The sequence below is a fragment of the Somniosus microcephalus genome, unplaced genomic scaffold (genome assembly GCF_052327205.1).
Source record: "Somniosus microcephalus isolate GS21.2 unplaced genomic scaffold, FLI_Smic_1.0 unresolved_chr4, whole genome shotgun sequence".
NCBI classification, from domain to species: domain Eukaryota; kingdom Metazoa; phylum Chordata; class Chondrichthyes; order Squaliformes; family Somniosidae; genus Somniosus; species Somniosus microcephalus.
In genome coordinates this window covers 46,509,131-46,536,389 of record NW_028225182.1, presented here as the reverse complement: position 1 = coordinate 46,536,389, position 27,259 = coordinate 46,509,131, and the positions used below count along the sequence as shown (strand labels likewise).

Genomic DNA, 27,259 nt, shown 5'->3' with positions numbered 1-27,259 from the left:
TGCACAGCGACCACACTCTGCTCCCGTGAGATGGAGGCCCAGGAGCTGTTTCAAGCTCGAGTGCAGTTACAAGCAGAACTCATTCAAAGAAAGTTCACATCATTGAGGCGTCTGAGTCTTTGCACCGAACTCCTTCCCAAAGAGTTGAGATTCATGTGGGGGTGATTTGGGCACATCTTTCCCCACATTACAACACTTCAAAGGGACTTCAATGGGCTTAAAGCGCTTTGGGACGTCCTGAGTTCGTGAAAAGCTCTGTATCAAAGCCAATGTTTTTTTTTGCAAAAGTTCGAACAGCAAGTTCATAATTCGCGGGCAAAATAACGGCTCGTCCGGGATCCCTCGCAAGTTTCAACCAATAACCCCGAAGCGAGAATCATACCAACGAGCCAACTGATAAATTTGACTGGAGATAAGAGGTAAGCATTGTAAAACCATTTTGTTTGTGTGGTTGTTCTTGATGAGCACTTAAGACCGAAACAGTGACTTTGTCTTTTCGAACTGTCTACTGAAGCGCCGCCCGGGCCCACTGCTACAGTTAATGAGCTGTAGTTGAATATTGGATGGGATAAAAATTGATAAAGAGGAGGTACTAGAAAGCTGGCTGTACCAGGACCAGTTGAAATGCATCCTAGGATGCGGAGGCGAGTAAAGGTGGGAATTACGGAGGTGCTGACCATAATCTTCCAATAATCATTGGATATGGGGTGGTGCCAGACGTCTGGAGAATCGCAAATGTTACACCCTTGTTGAAAAAAGTGTATAAGGCTCAACCCAGCAACTACACGCCAGTCAGCTTAACGTCGGTAGTGAGGAAGCTTTTAGAAAGGGTAACCCTGCACAAAATGACCAGTCACTTGGACAAGTGTGGATTAATTAAGGAAAGTCTGCTCGGATTTGTTAAACGCAAATCGTCTTTTCCCAACTTGATTGCATTTTTTGATGAGGTGAAAGAGAGGGTTGATGAGGGAAATGCAGTTGATGTGGTGGACATGGACTTCCAAAAGGCATTTGATAAAGTGCCACGTAACAGGCTTGCCAGCAAAGCTGAAGCCCATGGAATAAAAGGGACAGTGGCAGCATGGATGTCAAATTGGCTAAGTGACAGGAAACAGAGAGTAGTGCTAAACTGTTGTTTCTCTGAATGGAGGAAGGTACACAGTGGTGTTCCCCAGGGGTCGGTACTAGGACTACGGCCCTTCTTGACATATACTAATTATTTGGAGTTAGGTGTCCAGGGCACAATTTCAAAATTTGCAGATGATACAAAACGTGGAAGTATAGTGAGCAGTGAGGAGTATAGTGATAGACTTCAAGAGGACATGGATAGGCTGGTGGAATGGGCGGACATGTGGCAGATGAAGTTAAAAACAGAAAAGTGCGAATTGATACATTTTGGTCGGAAGAATGATGAGAGGCAATATAAACTAAAGGATACATTTCCAAAGTGGTTGCAGGAACAGAGATACCTGGGGGTGTATGTACACAAATCGTTCAATGTGGCAGGACAGGCTGAGAAATCAGTTTAAAAAGCTTACAGAATCCGGGGCTTTATAAATAAAGGCGCAGAGTACAAAAGCAAGGAAGTTATGATGAACCTTTATAAAACACTGGTTCGGCCACAACTGCAGAAATTATGTGTTCCAGAAAATTTTATCCTGTGCAATAACTGGTCCCATTAAATTAAACAAAAGTTGCCCCAGATTCCTGGTGACATAAGCAACGAACATTTTAAACCAGACTCCTGAAATACAATCGGCCTGGAAAAAGCGATCGGAAACTCGCCGCTGGCTAACGCCTCGAATCAAAAAACCAATACGACTTACCTAGTGTCTCCAGAGCTTCGGACTCTTGCTGCCCTGGGCCTGCTGGCATACGCCTGCATAAAGGCCGATGGATCCCAGGGGCGCACACGGTTCGCAAGCCTGGGTGTCCTTGTGCACCAGTCGCTGAAGGTAAGCATGCAGGTGCAGCAGGCGGTTAAGAAGGCAAATGGTATGTTGGCCTTCGTAGCGAGAGGATTCGAGTACAGGAGCAAGGATGCCTTGCTGCAGTTGTACAGGGCCTTGGTGAGACCACATCTTGAGTATTGTGTGCAGTTTTGGTCGCCTTATCTGAGGAAGGATGTTCTTGCCATGGAAGGAGTTCAGCGAATATTCACCAGGCTGATACGTGGGATGGCAGGAATGACATCTGAGGAGAGATTGGGACGATTGGGCTCGTACTCGCTGGAGTTTAGAAGAATGAGAGGGGATCTCATTGAAACTTATAAAATTCTGACAGTACTGGAAAGACTAGATGCAGGAAGGATGTTCCTGATGGTCGGGGACTCCAGAACCAGGGGTCACAGTCTAAGGATAAGGGGTAGGCCATTTAGGACAGACATGAGGAGGAATTTCTTCACCCAGAGAGTGGTGACCCTGTGGAATTCTCTACCACAGAAGGCAGTAGAAGCCAATTCATTAAATATATTCAAGAAGGAGTTGGATATATTTCTTAAGGCTAAAGCGATCCAGGTGTATGGGGAGAAAGCAGTGACCGGGTACTGAAATTGGATGATCAGCCATGATCGCATTGAATAGCGGAGCAGGCTCGAGGGGCTGAATGGCCTACTCCTGCTCCTATCTTCTATGTTTCCATGTTTCATTCCTGGGATCACATGGGGCAGGTCAACCAATCAAATAGGGGGATTCCTATGAGGCGAATTGGGATTCCATTAATGTACGGAATCCCCATAAGCATATTAGAAATCTCCAAATAAAGAACATTTCACACCACGGAAATAAAAATAAATGGTCACTTGTTCAAACGTAATGAAATTAATTAAAGATTTAAAATATAATTGAAGTATATGAAATATAAATTTGAACATTTTAAAGCAGGCCAGAATTTACCTAAAGTAATTTTAAATGTATGTGTTATATCATTAAAAAAAATGTTTTAATCAACCGACAAAAAATTGTGTTGCACAATGAAGGAATTGCTAACATGTTTGCTGGGTGACAGTCAAACTCTAATAACCTTTTTATAGAATCAGAGATTTATGACAGACGCCGATCATTCAGTCCAGTGTTATCGTAGTGTAGGGGTTATCACGTTCGCCTAACACGCGAAAACTCCCCGGTTCGAAAGCGAGCAGAGACATTTTGTAAATCGTGTTCATTTAAATAGTAGAAAAAATGGAACAATTCGCATTTCTAATGCAATGTAACAAAATCCTGTTACATTTGTGTTTCTCTGTACAGTTCTGCACTCACTCAAAGCACTACAGTGTCGCTCGCTCACTCCCGTTTCCAGCTCTGACCGTGCAGACAGCCCCTCTCAAAGCTGCACATTCCGGCTGCTTTCAGTTGAATTGTGAAAGATTATTCAAGGATCCTGCAGCTTTACCTCGGTTCACAACAGCAGATCTATGCCGCGTTTCTGCAAACTACGAACCATGTTTTCCAGAATTCCAAGGTGTATAAGGAAATCAACCATTAAAAACCCTTTCATTAACCACAGGAGTTCAGGAAATTTTCTATGATTCTATAAAATGTTATTAAAGTTTGTCTGTCATCCGGTATACATGTTAGCAATTCCTGCAGTGCGCAACAAAATGTTGTGGGTTGATTAATGATAATAGAAACAATTATGAAGTGTCTCACAGACTTCAATGATCCCTTAATACCGTTGGTTAATTAAATCTATCAATCGCAGGTTAAAATGAGCAATTCATGTTGCATCTTTGAAAGAGATATCCAATCAGTCCCACTCCGCTGCTCTTCCCCCATAGCCCTGCTGACACTCCTGCCAGTGGAAACTGTTTCCCCCATAATTTTGATCACCTCTATTAAATCTCCCCTGACCAGTGATTAATGGAGTTCAACGCGGGCAAGTATCAGATCATCCACTTGGTGCCTAGCAAAGATCGGTCAGTGTGTGGTCTGAAAACATCATGTGAGAGAATAGGTTTTTTTTCTGTGAAATAGCCGGTCCCGTTAAATTTAACAAATGTTGCCCCAGATCGCTGCTCTCTCAAGCAATGAACATTTTAAACCATTCTCCTAAAATGCAATGTGTAAAATGAGATATGGGTTAACAGTTCAGGAGATGCAAAGAGCAAAATAAATGAATGAAGTTTCGACTGTCCCTCAGTAACCATATTATCATGTCTTTCATTCTGCAAAATAAAGTTACCGGTTAATTAATGGTGATTAAAGCAGTTCTTATTTATTCACATTAGATGCATGTAATTAATTTAATAAAATTACATCGCATTCAAGAATAAAAAACGGTGATACCAAAATTTCTTCCCTAACTGGGAATCGAACCCATCTCGCAGCGCTGATAGGAATACGTTATTGAATAATTTTATGATGCCCTCGAAAAATGTCACACTGCTAAATTAAAATCACTGCTATAATGTGTTTCATTGTTGAAGAAGGGGATTGAAAATGACAATAAAAAGCCCAGACTGCGCCCGCAGTGAGACAGAGTTCGAACTTAGAAAGAAGTTGGTGCTGCGAAGTAACCGCTGAGCGAAAGCTGACACCGGTTAAAGAACGAGAAGCCGCTCAATATAAAGGATGAACTCACAAACACCAGGCGCAGTGCAGTCTGGTCAACGACAAGCCCCTCCTTCCTTATTCAGAGACATGAACGGGAGTCAGACGCCACAAACTTTAATTAAAAGCACAAATACGAGTAACACTTACTTCCAAATCTTCACTGTTAAAATGATATCACTTTTTTCCAATTCGGGCTGCGTAGAATCTGAAAATCAGCACCATGGGATTTGATGTTCACTGCTGATTCTATTTTCCTGTTCAATATGACAAAAGTTGGCCCAGATTCCTGGTGTCATCAGCAATGAGCACTTCAACCCAGACTCCTAAAGCTCAGTGTGTAAAATGAGATATGGGTAACAGTTAACATGCAAAGCAAAAATAAAGTGATTGAAGTATCGACTCTCGCTCAGTTATCATTTCTTTCATTGGGCAAAAGAACATTATCGGTTAATTAATTATGCTTTGCCGTGAAAGCAAAATAAAAGTTGAACAAAAATAATTCTCCCAACATGGGGCTCGAACCCACGACCCTGCAATTAAGAGTCCCGACCGACTGAGCTAGACGGGCTGGAGAAGCTGATACGTTCTTGTCTTTGATTGCAGCCAGGCGCCTCGTGGCTCGGCCCCAGGGTAAACCACGAACCAGGTTCTCCTTAATTCCAAGGTGTGTAAGGAAATCAAGCATCAAAAGCCCTTTCATTAACCACATGCGTTCAGGCAATTTTCTGATCGCAAAGCGCTTTCTCACCTTGTCAATATCTCTCGTCTATTTGCCGGTGTTTCCCGATTCTGCCTGTCTCTCTGGCTCTGTTTATTCTGTGTGACCACCTGCAGGTTGATTTTGAGCGAATACCTGTGCTTGTGCCTTGTCACATTAAATAAATGAGGAATTGTGGCGCTTCTCTCCCTGACACTGGGGAAAGAGTGAGACAGTTTTTGGAGCAAGTGTCTGGTTATTGTGAAACAGCAAAAAAAACATCAAATCCAGAATTATGCGGAAAAACAGCGACCGCGACGTGATTTGAACACGCAGCCGTCTAATCTGGAGTCAGACGCGCCACCGTTGCGCCACCAGATCCTACACTGTCAACCGCGCTGTTTTTATATACACACGTTCCACAAACACTGTTTCATTCCTCCTGCCTTCTCCCGATTCCTCAGTGTCATGCACAGAAGCGCCTGATGCCCTCATTTGTTTAACGTCACAAGCAGACACAAACACAGGTATTCCTTCAAAATCAACCGGCAGGTGGCCACAGACACAATAAACAGAGCCAGAGAGAAAGACAGAATCGGGAATCTCCAAGAAATAGACGAGAGATATTGACAAGGACGAAAGCGCTTTGCGATCAGAAAATTGCCTGAACCCCTGTGGTTAATGAAAGGGATTTTGCTGCTTGAGTTAGTTATACGCCTTGTGATTCTGGCGAACATGTTTCGTAGTTTGCAGAAACGCGGCTCAGACATGCTGTTATGACCGGGCCGCAGCCACCAGGTTCCTGACTGCAATCAGCGACAAAGAAATGCCCTTTTACCAGGCCCGGCTAGCTTAGTCGGTAGAGCATGCGACCTTTTAATCTCAGGGTCGTGTGTCCGAGCCCCACGTTAGGCGGTATTTATTTTGTTAAACTTTTATGTTGCTTTCAAAGCACAATGAAATAAATGCGAACTGAGAAAATACTGCAGATGCTGGAAATCTGAATTGTAACAGAAAATGCTGGAGATACTCAGCAGGTCAGGCAGCTTCTGCGAAGAGAGAAACAGAGTTAAAGTTTCAGGTCGATAACCTTTCGTCAGAACTGGAAAAAAGGGGTAATGGAACAGATTTTTAAGCAAGTGTAGGGGATTCTATGAGATCATGGCTGATCTCCTGCCTCAATTCCATTCACCGGCCCTATCGCCACATCCCTTGATGCCCTTACCAGTCAGAAATCTACCGACTTCTGTTTTGAACATACCCAATGACTGAGCCTCCACAGCCCTCTGGGGTACAGAATTCCAAAGATTCACCACCATCTGTGTGAAGAAATTTCTTCTCCTCTCAGTCCTGAATGGCCTAACCTTTATCCTGAGGCTGTGGCCCCTGGTTCTAGACTCCCCAGCCAAGGGAAACATTCTCCCAGCATCCAACCGGTCAAACCCTGTAATAATTTTGCATGCTTAATGAGATCCCCTCTCATTCTTCCGAATGCAAGAGATTGCAGGCCTAGTTTACTCAATCTCTTCTCATACGAGGTCAGTGACAGTCTTGCAAATGGTGACTTGATATTCGGTAGTGGGGTCATGGTCCAGGCGGAGGTAGGAGGAGGTGTTGGAGAGTTGGCGTACAGCTTCCACTAGGTAGAGGTCGGTTCGCCAAACAGCAACAGCACCACCCTTGTCAGCAGGTTTTGTGCTTTGCATGTTAACTGTTACCCATATCTCATTTTACACAATATATGGGCAATTCCAGCTCCTAATTCTTTTGTTCTTAGTTGTTATTTCCTCACACAGGAGAGCAATCTCGCCCCTGGACAAGCAGAAGGAGCAAGTTCCAACAAAACGATTCCGCAAACGTGATAACTGCTACACTGTGGAACCGTCTCCACTTTCAGTACCAGGTCAGATGGAAATGTTAAAATTTTTTGAGGATGTAACTGGTAGAATATATAAGGAAGAACCAGTGGATGTGGTGTATTTGGACTTTCAGAAGGCTTTCGATAATGTCCCACATAAGAGATTGGCGTGCAAAGTTAAAGCACATGGGATCGGGGGTAAGGTACTGACTTGGAGAGAGAACTGGTTGGCAGACAGGAAGCAAAGAGTATGTCTAAACGGGTCTTTTTCCAAGTGGCAGGCAGTTACTAGTGGGGTAGGGCAGGGATAAATGCTAGGACCCCAGCTACTCACAATATATATTAATGATCTAGAAGGTTGAACTAGATGTAATAACTACAAGTTTGCAGACGACACAAAGCTGGGTGGGCATGTGTGCTGTGAGGAGGATGCAGAGAAACTCCAGTATGATATGGACAGATTAGGTGATTTAGCAGAAGCATGGCAGATGCAGTATAATGTGGATAAATGTGAGGTTATCAACTTTGGTGGCAAAAACAGGAAGACAGCTTATTATCAGAATGTCAATAGATTGGGAAAAGGGGAACTGCAATGAGACCTGGGTGCCCGTGTGCACCAATCGCTGAAGGTAAGCATGCAGGTGCAGCAGGTGGTTAAGAAGGCAAAGGATGGCCTTTATAGTGAGAGGTTTCGAGTACAGGAGCAAGGATGTCTTGCTTCAGTTGAACAAGGCCTTGCTGAGACCATACCTTGAGTATTGTGTGCAGCTTTGGTCACCTTATCTGAGGAATGATGTTCTTGCCATGGAGGGAGTGCAGCGAAGATTCACCAGACTGATACATGGGATGGCAGGAATGACGTATGAAGACAGATTGAGATGATTTGGCTTATATTCGCGAGAGTTTAGAAGAACGAGAGGGGATCTCATTGAAACTTACAAAATTCTAACAGGACGAGACACAGGAAGAATGATCCCGATGGCGCGGGAATCCAGAACCAGCGGTCACAGTCTAAGCCACTTAGGGCTGAGATGAGGAGGAATTTCTTCACCCAGAGAGTGGTGAACCTGTTGAATTCTGTACCACAGAAGGCAGTTGAGGCCAGTTCATTAAATATATTCAAGAAGGAGTTAGATATATTTCTTAAGGCTAAAGAGATAACGGGATATGGGGAGACAGCAGGGACAGGGTACTGAATGTGGATGATCAGCCATGATCTCATTAAATGGCGGAGCAGGCTCGAGGGGCTGAATGGCCGACTCCTCACAGAAACCCCACAGTGCAGACAGAGGCCATTTCGGCCCATCAAGCCTGCACCGATCCCGGCACCCCTTCAACAACACATATCCCACCCTATCCCTGTAACCCCACATATTTAATCCCCCGAACACTGAGGGTCAATTTATCATAGCTGGTCAACCTGACACGCACATCTTTGGACGGTGGGAGGGAACTCAGAGCACCCGGAGAAAACCCACGCAAACAGTCCAAAGATGTGCGGGTTAGGTTGATTGGCTATGGTAAATTGACCCTTAGTGTTAGGGGGATTAAATACATGGGGTTACGGGGATAGGGTGAGATATGCGTTGGTGCAGGCTCGAGGGGCCGAAATGGCCTTATATTTGCACTGTGGGATTTCTGTGATTTATGTAAACTCCGCACAGACAGTTGCCCGAGGCCGGATTCGAACCCGTAGTCTTTAGCGCTGTGAGGCAACAGTGCTCACCACTACGCCACCGTGCTACTCCTCCTCGTATCTTCTATGTTTCTGTGAATGGAGCAGGTGAACTGCTGAATCCCACTTTTAAGGGATATCCCAAAGTGCTTGACAGTGGTGTGAAAATAAATGAGTTCCGCTTGGTAATTAAAAGTAAAGACTGTCAGAAGTGGGATTCGAACCCACGCCTCCAGAGGAGACTGCGACCTGAACGCAGCGCCTTAGACCGCTCGGCCATCCTGACTAGCTACATTAATTTCTGCATCTCATCACTTCCACATGAAGAACGTTTCCGTCCGGGTGCTTGTTCAATGCTGTTGAAGGCTCAGTGACCGGGATATCATCTCCCCCGGGGTTTTCCTGAGCTTGTGCTCGGTGTATGGGGAGGTTTGTCCCGGTTCCCTGGTATCTTGCAGCGCCAGGGATGGGTAATAACAATCTGAGCTCTGGTGCTGGGAAAGAGCGAATAATTAATGGGTTTGATTCCGGGCCTGAAATGCGGCTTAGATCTGTTGGTGTTAACCGAGGCCGGGGCTGCGAGATATTTCATTTTGTTCACGTTTAATCAGAGGAATATCCGCAGAGAGGAGCTGAAAAGGACCAACAACTGTAAAAACACAAGAAAAAAGATAAGAAATATCAGCAATTGTGATCAACTCTTTAATGTGTGTTCTGGTAGTTTAGTGGTTTAATTGTTTTAATCACCATTCATTAACTGATAGCATTGTATTGTAGAATAAAAGAAATGCTCACAGTAATGGACAGTCGAAAGTTGAATAATTTAACTTTAATAATTTGCGAAAGTTTATTCATTTATGAAGATTTATACCTATCAGAATTTACGCACTGTGTATTTTAGGAGTCTGTTTTAAATTGTTCGTTGCTTCTGACATGAAACCTGTTAAAATTATTTCAGAGAAAAAAATAAACTGAAACAAAATTATTGCGCCCGGGCTCGAAACGGAGACTTTTCGCGTGTGAAGTAAACGTGATAACCGCTAAACTACGGAAACCTCTGCTTAGCAAAGTATCCAGAAAGCACTGTCCAGAGAGAAGGTGTAATACAGACTCGCTCTTTCTGCAATAATTTCCTTTCACTGGCATTTCTCTGACCGAACTGCACAAGTCAAAATGTTCCTTTCAAACTCACTAAACTCCCGAACTTCCTTCCCCCAGAATCTTCTGAATCTGATGCCTCTAGTTTTCCCACTCAACTAATGTCCCTTTGCAATTTTCTGCTGCCATCCACATTACTTACTCTGCCACTAACTTAGTGTCGTTAAACTTGGTAATATATGCCTATAGAAGACTTTTGGATTACCTTTTATGTTAGCTGCCATTCTTGATTGATTGCAACCCGCCCGGCCTGTACTGGACCCACCTCCCCCGGAACTGGCAACAATGCCACAGGAATCTCATCCCTCTTTCTACCTGTGTCGTTGGTATCCATATGGACCACGACCTCTGGCTCTTCACCTCCAGCTCAGAATATTCTGCAGCCAATCAGTGACATCCTTCACCCTGGCACCAGGGAGGCAACATTACCATCCTGGAGTCATGTCTGTCCTCCTCTTCTGTCTAACGGTCACCCATTCACTCTTTGCCTGCATACTCCTTAGCTGTGTGGTGACCACCTCCTGAAACGTGCTTGTTGTATCCGTGTGTTAATGGAGACACGGAATGCAGGAGTTGGTTTCACAGGTGTTTACTGAACAAAGTCTGGAGGTGAACTAACAGATACAAGACACTATACAGGCTTATATAGCCCGAGTGGCCATTACCGGCATTACAGTACACAGGGGCACTTAAAGGCACATACACCACAATTAGACAACCAGTACATAACATTTTAAGTAATCATTAATTAACATGTTACAGGAACAAGAATCTACACATTTGCTGCAGTAAATCAATTATAAGTCAGTCTCTCTGGAGGCTTCCTGACTCGGTCCGGATAACGCCTCGGTGGTGTAGTAGTTTTTGGTGGTGTAGTAGGTTCTTTTGGCAAGGTCGATTCGGCTTGAATGCCAGTGTCGGGTTCATCTGGTTCCAGTATCACCGGATCGGAGGTAGATACTATGGGTATCTCTGCTTCATCATTAGGCATATAGAGTTGTGGTGTAGGTTGTCCCTTTTCGGATGACTCTATGATCTGGTCAGCATGGCGCCTTATTATGCTTTCCCCAATGTCCATGGTATACATCAGCAGTCCTAGTCCTGTGCAAATAGTTCCAGGCTGACATTTCACGGTACGGTAGTCCCGGGCCAAAACTTGTTGACCTATCTGGAAGGTTCTAGTTGGCCTTACATTCATGCCTTGAAATTGCCGGTTCTCCATGACCCTTCTGATGTTTGGCTTGATCAAATCCAGCCGGCATCTTAGGCTTCTATTGAAGAACATCATGGCGGGAGTTTGGTTTGTAACCACATGTGTTGCATTCCTGTATGCAAACAAGAAGTTATCTACCTTATGCTGTAGATTTATGTCTTCATTACCCATGGCCTTTATGGCCTTCTTGAAGGTCTGGACAAACCTTTCTGCCAATCCATTGGTGGCGGGATGGTATGGGGCGGACGTGTAGTGCTTAACCCCATTGTTTTTTAAGAACATCCTGAATTCTTCGGACACAAATTGCGGTCCATTATCAGAACAGATGTGTTCAGGCAGCCCATTCCTTGCAAATATGGTCCTTAATACTGTGATGGTTTTATCCATGGTGGTGGAGGACATTTTTATTACCAAGGCCACTTGGAGTGTGCATCAACTGCGATTAAGAACATTGAGTCCATAAATGGACCAGCAAAGTCGATGTGTACCCTTTGCCATGGAGATGAAGGCCACTCCCATGGATGTAGAGGGGCTTGTGGTGGGGCGTTTTGGACCTTCTGGCATCCTAGGCAGCTCTTGGTCATTTCTTCGATGTCTCCATCGATACCTGGCCACCACACAAACGCTCTGGCTAGGCTCTTCATTTTCACTCCACCCAGATGCCCCTCGTGAAGCTCCTTTAGCACTTTATCCTGGAGTTTGGGTGGAATCACCACTCTGGATCCACACATCAAGGTTCCTCGGCACACTGACAGCTGTTATCTTCTTTGCGAGAATGCTGGCAACAATGGTTCGCCATGTGCTGGCCATCCCTTCACCGTTAAATCGTAGACTCGTGAGAGAGTCGGGTCATTTCTCGTTTCCCTTTCAATGGCAGAATTTGTTACTGGTAGACATTCCACTATGGTTGAGTGGAACATCTCCACTGGGTCCACTGTTGGTGTCTCTTCTACCGTTGGCAATGGTAGGCGCGATAAACCGTCAGCATTCCCATGCTGTTTTGATCCTTTGTATTCTATGTCATATTGGTGTGGCCCTAGGAAAAGGGACCACCTCTGTAGCCTTTGCGCTGTCATAATGGGAACACCCTTTTTAGGGTTGAATATGGAGACGAGGGGTTGATGGTCAGTCAACAAGGTAAATTTTTGTCCGTGTAGGTAATGGTTGAATTTCTTCACTCCCCATACCAGGTTGAGTGCTTCCCTGTCGATCTGGGCATAGTTACGCTCAGCTGAGTTCAATGAGCATGACGCAAAAGCTATCGGCCGCTCCGAGCCATCAGGGAATCTATGCGATAATACCACCCTTACGCCATAAGGGGATGCGTCACAAGCCAGTCTGATTGGCAGTGATGGGTTGTAATGAGCCAAAACTTCCTTGGACATGATCAAGCCTTTGCATTTATGGAAGGCACATTTACAGTCTTCGCTCCATTTCCAAATAACTCCCGTTTGTAGCAGTTCGTTAAGAGGGTGCAGAAGAGCTGACAAGTTCGGTAAAAATTTATGATAGTAATTTATCAATCCCAGGAACGACCTTAATTGTGAGACATTTTCAGGTGCTGGGGCTTTTATGACCGCTTCAATTTTTTCAGGTGACTTATGCAACCCTTCCTCGTTAATTATGTGGCCACAATATCATATTAGTTTCTGGAAAAATTCGCACTTGGGGCGATTTGCTCGTAGGCCCCGTTCTTTTAGCCTAGTGAGCACCTGCTCCAAATTGGCAAGGTGCTCGTTGTCGTTTTCTCCTGTTACAAGGATGTCGTCTAGGTAGCATTGAGTCCCCGGAATCCCTTGGAGGACTTGCTCCATAGCTCTTTGCCAGATAGCTGGAGCTGATGCTGCTCCGGAAACCAGTTGATTGTACTGGTACAGGCCTTTGTGTGTATTTATCGTGAGATACTTTTTAGAGGCCTCTTCAACCTGCATCTGTAGATATGCTTGTGCCAAGTCAATTTTGGTGAAACGTTTCCCTCCGGATAGTGAGGCGAATATATCTTCTATGCTCGGAAGAGGATACTGCACCATGTGAAGGACCGGGTTTTCAGTCACCTTGAAGTCCCCACAGATGCAAATTTTTCTCTGTTCTTCAGATTTATCATTATTCAGCGTTTTCTTCATGACCGGGACGATGGGTGTTGCCCACTCGCTCCAATCTATCTTGGATAATACGCCTGCCTTTTCCAAATTCTCCAGCTCTGCCTCGACTGCTGGACGAATTGCGTATGGCACCGGCCTTGCCTTAAAAATTGGGAATTGCCGCATCTTCCACTTTTATTGAGGAAGTGCTGCCTTTCAAGGTTCCTAGTTCCTGTTGAAACACTTCCTTGGCGTTGGCCAAGATGTCTTTTAATCGTTCAGGTATGACGTCATCATCATTTTTTTTCTTACTGGTCACCGTCAGTGCCTGAATGGAGTGCCAGTCTAAACGCATCTTCCTGATCCATTCACGTCCCAACAGCGGTGGACCACCATCTTGCAGAACGTATAAATACAACTTCTGTATTTCCTTGCCGTTGTATACAACAAGCACCCTTATTTTCCCTTTGGGGTATACTTTCTGCCCCGTATATGTTTTCAAGATAATGGATGTGTCTTTCAAAGGTATATGCGGAAATAGCCGCTCGTAATCCCGTCGACTTATGACGGTCAGAGCCGATCCTGTATCTAGTTCCATTTTAACTGGGGACCCCGCTATCGTGAGGGTAACCCAAATGGTCTGGTAATCTTCTTTGGCAATTACATTATGTAATTTGAGACAGCTTAGTCTCTTGTTTCCGGAATCGCTATCACTCTTCTGGTCTTTGGAGCTACTGTCCGTCATCATTTGTACCTTTCTGTACTTTTCCTTATTGATTTTTTTCCTGTCCGTGGATTTTTTGTTTCCAGATCGACATACACGTGCAATGTGTCCAATCTTTCCGCATTGCCTGCATGCTTTGCCCTTGAACCAGCAGTCCCTCTGGTCATGGGTGGATCTGCCACAGCGATAACATCTCTCGAAAGCCTGTGTCATTTCATGGGTGCTGCAGTCCTGTGGCTTTTGCTGTATCTCTGCAGCTCCTCCTGCTGCTGCTTCGTATGATACAACCACACTGAAAGCCTTGTCCAGTGTCAAATCTTTCTCAGAAAGTAGCCTTTTCTGTGTTCCTTCACTTAGGAGACCGGAGACGAATTTGTCTCGAAGAGAATCTGCCAGTCCTGCCCCGAATTGGCAGTGCTTTGACAGCTTCCTTAATTCGGTGAGGTAATCAGCGTTACTTTCATTCTTGTGCTGATTCCTCCTGAAGAATTTGAATCGTTCTGCTATCAGCAGCAGTGTTGGGTTTAAGTGCTCCTGTAGGGTATCAACAATCTCCTTAAAATTGTTGTCCTTCGGTTTGGCTGGAGTGATTAAGTTTTGTAACAGCCCGTATGTCCTTGTGCCCATTAGATTTAGAAGTACTGATGTCTTTTTATCATCCTCTATTTCATTTGCTGTGCAATATACCTCCACTCTTTCCACATATGTGGTCCAAACCTATATATTGCTATCGAAATCAGTAATATTGTCAGTCTTAGGCATCCTGAAAAAAAATGGCGCCTCCCGCGCTTTCCTTTCTTCCCCGCAGAAAAAAAATGTCACCTCCCACGCTTTCCCGCCGCTGCCGCTTCTGACAACACTGTTCTCCGCGGTTTTTATTTACATAGGTATATTTAATAGGTGGAGACTCCTTCCCACCGGACCCTCTGGGACTTTTCCCTCCCTCTACTTGGTCCGAACGCCGACCTGCTTTGCAGCGCCAGCCGTCTCCTGAGTGCTCCACCCTCTGTCTCCATTTGCCTCCGCCTTCGCTGCTCGGCCCCGCTGCAGAGCCAGCCAATGGAGCCCCAGCCCGCGGCCCAGGAAGGATTATTGCAGTACCTGCCACCAGCTCGGCTAGCTGGTGAAACCACAGTTTTTTTTCTTTTTTTCTTTCTTGTTTTTCTTCGACTTTCGTCTGAGGAATCGATCTCCTTGAAGTGCTGCCGAATTGCAGGTACGTCCGTTTCCAATTCGTCGCCACTGTTGTATCTATGTGTTAATGGAGACATGGAATGCAGGAGTTGGTTTCACAGCTATTTACTGAACAAAGTCTGGAGGTGAACTAACAGATACAAGACACTATACAGGCTTATATAGCCCGAGTGGCCATTACCGGCATTACAGTACACAGGGGCTCTTAAAGGCACATACACCACAGTGCTGTTCCCGTAGCTCTCAGCCTCGCGGATGCACCGCAGTGACGCCAGCTGCTGCTCAAGTTCCAAAACCCAGAGCTCGAGCTCCTCCAGCTGATGACACTTCCTGCGCAGGTGGTTGTCCAGGACATGGGAAGCACCTGGATTTCCCACATGGCACAGGATGCACATTCCGTGGCACTGAGCTGCCCTGCCATGCCTTTATTTGTTTGACTCTTAACTAACTTTACAGAAAATTAAGACTAAGGTGTACCTAATTACATTTATTAATGTAATATATTATTAACAGTTGCTGATTTAACACTGTATTACATTTTTGCTAACAGTATCTTGTGCGAAACCTTATCAGATGCCTGCTAGAAGTCATCATATTAAATCTAGATAATCCCTCCCCTTGATTCAGTTTCACTTTTCCTCGTTTCTCTGGTGGATTATCCTCTACTATGAAGACCGATGCAAAGTAATTATTAAGCATGCCTATCGTGTTCTTATTTCCAATTACAGTAACACATGGCTCTGTCTTTAAGGGGCCCATATTCTCCTTCACCTCCCTCTTTACCATAATATACTTGTAAAAACTTTTCACAGGGATATTCTCGTATTCCCTTCCTACAAAGTTCTTTAAATCCCATTGCTGTCCAAAGACACTTGGGTGGTCTATGTACATAGATGATTAAAATATCATGAACAGGTACAGAATATAATCAAAATGTTTAATGGAATGCTGGCCTTTATATCTAGAAAACTAGACTACAAGGGGGTAGAAGTTATGCTGCAGCTATACAAACCCCTGATTAGGCCTCAGTTGGAGTATTGTATTCAGTTCTGGGCAGAGATGTTGGATGGCTGTGTTCCCAGGATGGGTTAACTACTATATCCTGTAAGATAAGGTTGCCCCATGTTCTCATGCCATTTTGCTCAGTTTTCTGTGTTTTGCTGGGCTTGAAACATCTATTAAGTAAATATTTAATTGATTTATATATACACACGTGTATATGACACATATCCACTTTGAATTGACTTCTGACGAGAGGCAGTACTAATTAGATTAGAATTCCTTGACATGTTGAGGAACTATAAACTGCTTGATTTAGTTCTCGTACCCGGGCACAAAGTCTGGAATATGCAAGAATGATTATATCGTGGCGGAGCCACCAAAGAACTCAGAGCGGTTGTACATAATTCCTTTAACAGCAATGTAGTTACTGTCTGTGCCTGTACCTTTAATTACACTGTTTGACTGTGCAATGTCCAGTTACCTTTACAGCGCGGTTTCAACGTGATGATGTAATGCCGTTAGTCACGTGATTGCCCAATGGCGCGAAGATCACGATGACGTCATGACGTCTGCCTTGAGGCCAGGGGATGAGTCCTCATGGAGCCTTCAAGGAAAGTAGACCTGTATTTGATGTATTCCAGCAGTTTCTAGTTAAAACCTGTTTTGTTCAATTAAAGTTCATTGTTTTAATTACCTGATTCGAACTCAGTCTTTTCGATAGGAACCTCCGTTCCTACAATATCCAAATACTCTCAATGTCCCCACCTGCACTTTATTAATGTTGAACTGTATCAAATTACTCTATCACTCATTCCATATATTTATCGATTCAATAAAATGTAATAAAAACATTATATCTGCGTCAGTTCCTTACTACAAAACTTCCTCTCACTTTTTTTTCACACTTCTGTGCCAACTTTTCTGTAATAAATTGGTCTGTCCGTAATAATAATGGCAACTCTTTATGTCACCACTTGGTGCCGCTGCAGCAGCACAGGTTTACCTGCCCCAACTTCTCAGTGTGCACCAGTCTCCGGTTCGACCCACTGTAGCTACCTTGCATATTACCCAAACCACAATGTGGGGACTTTAAAACGGGGTCCCAATGACGTCTGGAAGCCCTACCCCAATTAACCCCAAATCCCTAACCCTGTTACATAAGTTACATAAGAATCAGGAGCATTAATAGGACATTTAAAAATAAGAACAAAAGAAACAGGAGCAGGAGCAGGAGTAGGCCATTCTGCCCTTCGAGCCTACTCTGCCATTCAATGAGATCATGGCTGATCTTCTACCTCAATTCCATTCACCAGCCTTATCACCATATCCCTTGATGCCCTTACTAGTCAGAAATCTATCGACTTCTGTTTTGAATATACCCAATGACTGAGCCTCCACTGCCCTCTGAGGTTGGGAATTCCAAAGATTCACAAGCCTCTGAGTGAAGAAACGTCTCCTCATCTCAGTCTCAAATGGCCGGCCCCTTATCCTGAGACTCTGCCCCCTAGTTCTAGACTCTCCAGCCAGGGGAAACAACCTCGCAGCTTCTACCCTTTCAAGCCCTCCAAGAAAATTTGACCTTTCAATTAGAACACCTCTCGTTCTTCTGAACTCCAGAGAATGTAGGCCCAATCTACTCAATCTCTCCTGATAGGACAACCCTATCATCATTGAAATCAATCAGGTTTGATTCCCAGTCAGGGAATTCAGTTCTGACAAAGACAATTGAAGTCTGTGAGACTCTTAATAATTGTGTTAATCAACCGACAAAGAATTGTGTTTCACACTGAAGGAAATGCTAACATGTTTGCCGGGTGACAGTCAAACTTTAATAACTTTTTTAAAGAATCAGAGATTTATTACAGAAGCCGACTTTTTAATAGAATCAGAGATTTACCACAGAAGCCGATTATACAACCCAGCGTTTCCGTAGTGTACTGGTTATCACGTTCGATTAACACGTGAAAAGACCCCAGTTCGAAACCGGGCGCAAACATTTTGTAAACCATGTTCATTTAAATATTCGGAAAAATGGAACAATTCGCATTTCTAATGCAATGTAACAAAGTCCTGTTACATTTGTGTTTCTCTGTACAGTTCTGCACTCACTCAAAACACTACGGTTTCGCTCGCTCACTCCCGTTTCCAGCCCTGACCGTGCAGACAGCCCCTCTCAAAGCTGCACATTCCGGCTGCTTTCAGTTGAATTGTGAAAGATTATTCAAGGATCCTGCAGCTTTACCTCGGTTCACAACAGCAGATCTAAGCCGCGTTTCTGCAAACTACGAACCATGTTTTCCAGAATTCCAAGGTGTATAAGGAACTCAACCATTAAAATCCCTTTCATTAACCACAGGAGTTCAGGCAATTTTCTATGATTCTATAAAATGCTATTAAAGTTTGTCTGTCATCCGGTATACATGTTAGCAATTCCTGCAGTGCGCAACAAAATGTTGTGGGTTGATTAATGATAATAGAAACAATTATGAAGTGTCTCACAGACTTCAATGATCCCTTAATACCGTTGGTTAACTAAAATCTATCAATCGCAGGTTAAAATGAGCAATTGATGTTGCATCTTTGAAAGAGCTATCCAATCAGTCCCACTCCGCTGCTCTTCCCCCATAGCCCTGCTGACACTCCTGCCAGTGGAAACTGTTTCCCCCATAATTTTGATCACCTCTATTAAATCTCCCCTGACCAGTGATTAATGGAGTTCAACGCGGGCAAGTGTCAGATCATCCACTTGGGGCCGAGCAAAGATCAGTCAGTGTGTGGTCTGAAAACATCATGTGAGAGAATAGGTTTTTTTTCTGTGAAATAGCCGGTCCCGTTAAATTTAACAAATGTTGCCCCAGATCGCTGCTCTCTCAAGCAATGAACATTTTAAACCATTCTCATAAAATGCAATGTGTAAAATGAGATATGGGTTAACAGTTCAGGAGATGCAAAGAGCAAAATAAATGAATGAAGTTTCGACTGTCCCTCAGTAACCATATTATCATGTCTTTCATTCTGCAAAATAAAGTTACCGGTTAATTAATGGTGATTAAAGCAGTTCTTATTTATTCACATTAGATGCATGTAATTAATTTAATAAAGTTACATCGCATTCATGAATAAAAAACGGTGATATCAAAATTTCTTCCCTAACCGCGAATCGAACCCATCTCGCAGCGCTGATAGGAATAAGTTATTGAATCATTCAATGATGCCCTCGAAAAATGTCACACAACTAAATTAAAATCACTGCTGTAATGTGTTTCGGTGTTGAAGAAGGGGATTGAAAATGACAATAATAAGCCCAGATTGCGCCCTCGGTGAGACAGAGTTCGAACTTACAAAACAGTTGGTGCTGTGAAGTAACCGCTGATCGAAAGCTGACACCGGTTAAAGAACGAGAAACCGCTCAATATAAAGGATGAGCTCACAAACACCAGGCGCAGGGCAGTCTGGGCAACGAGAAGCCCCTCCTTTCTTATTCAGTGACATGAACGGGAGTCAGACGCCACAAACTTTAATTAAAAGCACAAATACGAGGAACACTTACTTCCAAATCTTCACTGTTAAAATTATATCACTTTATTCCAATTCGAGCTGCGTAGAAGCTGAAAATCAGCACCATGCGGTTTGATGTTCACTGCTGATTCTATTTTCCTCTGCAATATGACAAATGCTGTCCCAGATTCCTGGTGTCATCAGCAATGAGCACTTTAACCCAGACTCCTAAAGCACAGTGTGTAAAATGAGATATGGGTAACAGTTAACATGCAAAGCACAAATAAAGTGATTGAAGTATCGACTCTCGCTCAGTTGTCATTTCTTTCATTGTGCAAAAGAATTTTATCGGTTAATTAATTATGCTTTTCCGTGAAAGCAACATAAAAGTTGAACAAAAATCATTCTCCCAACACGGGGCTCGAACCCACGACCCTACAATTAAGAGTGCCGACCGACTGAGCTAGCCGGGCTGGAGAAGCTGATACGTTCTTGTCTTTGATTGCAGCCAGGCGCCTAGTGGCTCGGCCCCAGGCTAAACCACGAACCAGGTTCTCCTTAATTCCAAGGTGTGTAAGGAAATCAAGCATCAAAAGCCCTTTCATTAACCACAGGGATTCAGGCAATTTTCTGATCGCAAAGCGCTTTCTCACCTTGTCAATATCTCTCGTCTATTTGCCGGTGTTTCCCGATTCTGCATGTCTCTCTGGCTCTGTTTATTCTATGTGAACACCTGCAGGTTGATTTTGAGCGAATACCTGTGCTTGTGTCTTGTCACATTAAATACATGAGGAATTGTGGCGCTTCTCTCCCTGACACTGGGGAAAGAGTGAGACAGTCTTTGGAGCAAGTGTCTGGTTATTGTGAAACGGCAAAGAAAACAATAATTCTGGAATTACCCGGAAAAACAGTGACCCCGACGTGATTTGAACACGCAGCCTTCTGATCTGGGAGTCAGACGCGCTACCGTTGCGCCACGAGCTCCAACAATCTAAATCGCGCTGTTTTTATATACACACGTTCCACAAACACTGTTTCATTCCTCCTGCCTTCTCAGTGTCATGCACAGAAGCGCCTGATGCCCTCATTTCACAGAAATCCCACAGAGCAGATAGAGGCCATTTCGGCCCATCGAGCCTGCACCGACACATATCCCACCCTATCCCCGTAACCCCACGTATTTAATCCCCCTAACACTAAGGATCAATTTATGATAGCCAATCAACCCAACCCACACATCTTTGGACTGTGGGAGGAAACCGGAGCACCCGGAGGAAACCCACGCAAACACGGGGAGAATGTGCAAACAGACAGTCGCCCGAGACCGGATTCGAACCCGCGACCCTTGTGCTGTGAGGCAACAGTTCTAACCACGATGCCACCGTAACTATGCAATCGTAACAAGCAAACACAGGTATTCCTTCAAAATCAACCGGCAGGTGGGCACAGACACAATAAACAGAGCCAGAGAGAAAGACAGAATCGGGAATCTCCGGGAAATAGACAAGAGATATTGACAAGGACTAAAGCGCTTTGCGATCAGAAAATTGCCTGAACCCCTGTGGTTAATGAAAGGGATTTTGCTGCTTGAGTTCCTGATACGCCTTGGGCTTCTGGAGAACTTGTTTCGTAGTTTGCAGAAACGCGGCTCAGACATGCTGTTGTGACCGGGCCGGAGCCACCAGGCACCTGACTGCAATCAGCGACAATGAAATGTAGCTCCAACTGGCTCGGCTAGCTCAGTCGATAAAGCGGTGAGACTCTTAATTTCCAGGTTGGGGGTTCGAGCCCCACGTTGGGCGGTATTTACTTTGTTAAACTTATATGTTGCTTTCAAAGCGTCATTAATTGAGCGATAACCTTGTTTTGCACAATGAAAGAAATGCGAACTGAGAAAATACTGCAGATGCTGGGAATCTGAATTGAAACAGAAAATGCTGGAGATACTCAGCAGGTCAGGCCGCTTCTGCGAAGAGACAAACAGAGTTAACGTTTCAGGTCGATAACCTTTCGTCAGAACTGGAAGAAAGAGGTAATTGAACAGATTTTTAAGCAAGTGTAGGGGATTCTATGAGATCATGGCTGATCTCCTGCCTCAATTCCATTCACCGGCCCCATCGCCATATCCCTTGATGCCCTTACCAGTCAGAAATCTACCGACTTCTGTTTTGAACATACCCAATGACTGAGCCTCCACAGCCCTCTGGAGTAGAGAATTCAAAATATTCACCACCCTCTGTGTGCAGAAATTTCTTCTCCTCTCAGTCCTGAATGGCCTAACCTTTATCCTGAGGCTGTGGCCCCTGGTTCTAGACTGCCCAGCCAAGGGAAACTTTCTCCCAGCATCCAACCGATCAAACCCTGTAATAATTTTGCATGCTTAATGAGATTCCCTCTCATTCTTCCGAATTCAAGAGATTGCAGGCCTAGTTTACACAATCTCTTCTCATACGAGGTCAGTGACAGTCTTGCAAATGGTGACTTGATATTCGGTAGTGGGATCATGATCCAGGCGGAGGTAGGAGGAGGTGTTGGAGAGTTGGCGTACAGCTTCCGCTAGGCAGAGGTCGGTTCGCCAAACAGCAACAGCACCACCCTTGTCAGCAGGTTTTGTGCTTTGCATGTTAACTGTTACCCATATCTCATTTTACACAATATATGGGCTACTCCAGCTCCAATTCTTTTGTTCTTAGTTGTTATTTCCTCACACAGGAGAGCAATCTCGCCCCTGGACAAGCAGAAGGAGCAATTTCCAGCAAAATGATTCCGCAAACGTGGTAACTGCTACACTGTGGAACCGTCTCCACTTTCAGCACCAGGTCAGATGGAAATGTCAAAATTTTTTGAGGATGTAACTGGTAGAATAGATAAGGGGGAACCAGTGGATGTGTGTATTTGGACTTTCAGAAGGCTTTCGATAAGGTCCCACATAAGAGATTGCGGTGCAAAGTTAAAGCACATGGGATCGGGGGTAAGGTACTGACTTGGATAGAGAGCTGGTTGGCGGGCAGGAAGTAAAGAGTATGTCTAAACGGGTCTTTTTCCAAGTGGCAGGCAGTTACTAGTGGGGTAGGGCAGGGACAAGTGCTAGGACCCCAGCTACTCACAATATATATTAATGATCTAGAAGGTTGTACTAGATGTAATAACTCCAAGTTTGCAGACGACACAAAGCTGGGTGGGCACGTGTGCTGTGAGGAGGATGCAGAGAAACTCCACTATGATATGGACAGGTTAGGTGATTTAGCAGAAGCATGGCAGATGCAGTGTAATGTGGATAAATGTGAGGTTATCAACTTTGGTGGCAAAAACAGGAAGACAGCTTATTATCAGAATGTCAATAGATTGGGAAAAGGGGAACTGCAATGAGACCTGGGTGTCCGTGTGCACCAATCGCTGAAGGTAAGCATGCAGGTGCAGCAGGTGGTTAAGAAGGCAAATGTTGGCCTTTATAGTGAGAGGTTTCGAGTACAGGAGCAAGGGTGTCTTGCTGCAGTTGTACAAGGCCTTGGTGAGACCATACCTTGAGTATTCTGAGCAGCTTTGGTCACCTTAGCTGAGGAAGGATGTTCTTGCCATGGTGGGAGTGCAGCGAAGATTCACCAGACTGATACATGGGATGGCAGGAATGACGTATGAAGACAGATTGAGATGATTAGGCTTATATTCGCTAGAGTTTAGAAGAACGAGAGGGGATCTCATTGAAACTTACAAAATTCTAACAGGACTAGACACACTAGATGCAGGAAGAATGATCCCGATGGTGCGGGAATCCAGAACCAGCGGCCACAGTCTAAGGATAAGGGGTAAGCCACTTAGGGCTGAGATGAGGAGGAATTTCTTCACCCAGAGAGTGGTGAACCTGTTGAATTCTGTACCACAGAAGGCAGTTGAGGCCAATTCATTAAATATATTCAAGAAGGAGTTAGATATATTTCTTAAGGCTAAAGAGATAAAGGGATATGGGGAGAAAGCAGGGACAGGGTACTGAATGTGGATGATCAGCCATGATCTCATTAAATGGCGGAGCAGGCTCGAGGGGCCGAATGGCCTACTCCTGCTCCTATCTTCTATGTTTCTATGTGAATGGAGCAGGTGAACTGCTGAATCCCACTTTTAAGGGATGTCCCAAAGTGCTTGACAGTGGTGTGAAAATAAATGAGTTCCGCTTGGTAATTAAAAGTAAAGACTGTCAGAAGTAGGATTCGAAGCCACGCCTCCAGAGGAAACTGCGACCTGAACGCAGCGCCTTAGACCGCTCGGCCATCCTGACTTGCTCCATTAGTTTCTGCATCTCATCACTTCCACATGAAGAACGTTTCCGTCCGGGTGCTTGTTCAATGCTGTTGAAGGCTCAGTGACCGGGATATTATCTCCCCCGGGGTTTTCCTGAGCTTGTGCTCGGTGTATGGGGAGGTTTGTCCCGGGTCCCTATTATCTTGCAGCTCCAGGGATGGGCAGTATCAATCTGAGCTCTGGAGCTGGGAAGAAGCGAATAATTAATGGGTTTGTTTTCGGGGCTGTAATGCGGCTTAGATCTGTTGGTATTAACCGAGGCCGGGGCTGTGCGATATTTCAGTTTGTTCACGTTTAATCAGAGGAATATCCGCAGTCAGGAGCTGAAAAGGACCAAGAGCTGAAAAAACACCAGAAAAAAGATAAGAAATATCAGCAATTGTGATCAACTCTTTAATGTGTGTTCTGGCAGTTTAGTGGTTTAATTGTTTTAATCAACATTCATTAACCGAAAGCGTTGTTTTGCAGAATGAAATAAATGCTCACAGTAAGGGACAGTCGAAAGTTGAGTAATTTAACGTTAATAATTTGTGAAAGTTTATTCATTGACGAAGATTTATACCCTATCAGAATTTACGCACTGTGTATTTTTGGAGTCTGCTTTAAATTGTTCGTTGCTTTTGACACAAGAAATCTGTTAAATTTATTTCACAGAAAGATAATGTTTCCGCCCGGGCTCGAACCGGGGACCTTTCGCGTGTAAGGCGAACGTGATAACCGCTACACTACGGAAACCTCTGCTGAATTGAGCATCGAGAAAGCACTGTTCAGACAGAAGGGACACTACAGAATCGCTCTTTCTGCAATGATTTCTTTTCACTGGCATTTCTCTGACCGAACTGCACAAGTCAAAAATGTTCCTTTCAAACTCATTAAACTGTCGAATTTCCTTCCCTCTGGTTTAACCCAGGCGTTTAACTTGTTCTGCAAACCATGAACCAGGTTCACCTGAATTCCAAGGTGTGTCAGGAAATCAAGCTTCAAAAGCCCTTTCATTAACCACAGGGATTCAGGCAATTTTCTGATCGCAAAGCGCTTTCTCACCTTGTCAATATCTCTCGTCTATTTGCCGGTGTTTCCCGATTCTGCCTGTCTCTCTGGCTCTGTTTATTCTGTGTGACCACCTGCAGGTTGATTTTGAGCGAATACCTGTGCTTGTGTTTTGTCACATTAAATAAATGAGGAATTGTGGCGCTTCTCTCCCTGACACTGGGGAAAGAGTGAGACAGTCTTTGGAGCAAGTGTCTGGTTATTGTGAAACGGCAAAGAAAACAATAATTCTGGAATTACCCGGAAAAACAGTGACCCCCGACGTGATTTGAACACGCAGCCTTCTGATCTGGAGTCAGACGCGCTACCGTTGCGCCACGAGGTCCTACAATCAAAAGCGCGCTGTTTTTATATACACACGTTCCACAAACACTGTTTCATTCCTCCTGCCTTCTCCTGATTCCTCAGTGTCATGCACAGAGGCGCCTGATGCCCTCATTTGTTTAACGTAACAAGCAGACACAAACACAGGTATTCCTTCAAAATCAACCCGCAGGTGGCCACAGACACAATAAACAGAGCCAGAGAGAAAGACAGAATCGGGAATCTCCGGGAAATAGACAAGATATATTGACAAGGACTAAAGCGTTTTGCGATCAGAAAATTGCCTGAACCCCTGTGGTTAATGAAAGGGATTATTGCTGCTTGAGTTCCTTATAAGCCTTGGGCTTCTGGAGAACTTGTTTCGTAGTTTGCAGAAATGCGGCTCAGACATGCTGTTGTGACCGGGCCGGAGCCATCAGGTACCTGACTGCAATCAGCGACAATGGAATGCAGTTTTAACAGGCCCGGCTAGCTCAGTCGGTAAAGCATGAGACTCTTAATCTTAGAGTACGTGGGTTCGAGCTCCCAGGTTGAGCGGTATTTAATTTGTTAAACTTTTATGTTGCTTTCAATGCGTCATTAATTGAGCGATAACCTTGTTTTGCACAATGAAAGAAATGCGAACTGAGAAAATACTGCAGAAGCTGGAAATCTGAATTGAAACAGAAAATGCTGGAGATACTCAGCAGGTCAGGCAGCTTCTGCGAAGAGAGAAACAGAGTTAACGTTTCAGGTCGATAACCTTTCGTCAGAACTGGAAAAAAGAGGTAATGGAACAGATTTTTAAGCAACTGTAGGGGATTCTATGAGATCATGGCTGATCTCCTGCCTCAATTCCATTCACCGGCCCTATTGCCATATCTCTTGATGCCCTTACCAGTCAGAAATCTACCGACTTCTGTTTTGAACATACGCAATGACTGAGCCTCCACAGCCCTCTGGGGTAGAGAATTCCAAAGATTCACCACCCTCTGTGTGAAGAAATTTCTTCTCCTCTCAGTCCTGAATGGCCTAACCTTTATCCTGAGGCTGTGGCCCCTGGTTCTAGACTTCCCAGCCAAGGGAAACATTCTCCCAGCATCCAACCGATCAAACCCTGTAATAATTTTGCATGCTTAATGAGATCCCCTCTCATTCTTCCGAATTCAAGAGACTGCAGTCCTAATTTACTCAATCTCTTCTCATACGAGGTCAGTGACAGTCTTGCAAATGGTGACTTGATATTCGGTAGTGGGGTCATGGTCCAGGTGGAGGTAGGAGGAGGTGTTGGAGAGTTGGCGTACAGCTTCTGCTAGGTAGCGGTCGGTTCACCAAACAGCAACAGCACCACCCTTGTCAGCAGGTTTTGTGCTTTGCATGTTAACTGTTAACTGTTACCCATATCTCATTTTGCACAATATATGGGCTACTCCAGCTCCTAATTCGTTTGTTCTTAGTTGTTATTTCCTCACACAGGAGAGCAATCTCGCCCCTGGACAAGCAGAAGGAGCAAGTTCCAACCAAATGGTTCCGCAAACGTGATAACAGCTACACTGTGGAACCGTCTCCACTTTCAGTACCAGGTCAGATGGAAATGTTAAAATTTTTTGAGGATGTAACTGGTAGAATAGATAAGGGAGAACCAGTGGATGTGGTGTATTTGGACTTTCAGAAGGCTTTCGATAAGGTCCCACATAAGAGATTGGTGTGCAAAGTTAAAGCAGATGGGATCGGGGGTAAGGTAATGACTTGGATAGACAACTGGTTGGCAGACAGGAAGCAAAGAGTATGTCTAAACGGGTATTTTTCCAAGTGGCAGGCAGTTACTCGTGGGGTAGGGCAGGGATAAGTGCTAGGACCCCAGCTACTCACAATATATATTAATGATCTAGAAGGTTGAACTAGATATAATAACTCCAAGTTTGCAGACGACACAAAGCTGGGTGGGCAGACAGGAAGC

At 44.5% G+C, this 27,259-nt stretch overlaps 5 non-coding genes across 5 annotated transcripts; all 5 read right to left on the bottom strand.

Annotated features, from left to right (window-relative positions):
• Positions 1 to 8,983: 8,983 nt before the first annotated feature.
• Positions 8,984 to 9,066, bottom strand: trnal-cag (transfer RNA leucine (anticodon CAG)). Its single transcript has one exon. It is a non-coding gene; the product is annotated as a tRNA-Leu (tRNA).
• Positions 9,067 to 20,561: 11,495 nt separating this feature from the next.
• trnag-ccc (transfer RNA glycine (anticodon CCC)) lies at positions 20,562 to 20,634 on the bottom strand. The gene has a single exon. It is a non-coding gene; the product is annotated as a tRNA-Gly (tRNA).
• Positions 20,635 to 23,840: 3,206 nt separating this feature from the next.
• Positions 23,841 to 23,923, bottom strand: trnal-cag (transfer RNA leucine (anticodon CAG)). The gene has a single exon. It is a non-coding gene; the product is annotated as a tRNA-Leu (tRNA).
• A 685-nt stretch (positions 23,924 to 24,608) lies between these two features.
• Positions 24,609 to 24,681, bottom strand: trnav-uac (transfer RNA valine (anticodon UAC)). Its single transcript has one exon. It is a non-coding gene; the product is annotated as a tRNA-Val (tRNA).
• A 567-nt stretch (positions 24,682 to 25,248) lies between these two features.
• Positions 25,249 to 25,321, bottom strand: trnaw-cca (transfer RNA tryptophan (anticodon CCA)). The gene has a single exon. It is a non-coding gene; the product is annotated as a tRNA-Trp (tRNA).
• Between the last annotated feature and the right edge of the window lie 1,938 nt (positions 25,322 to 27,259).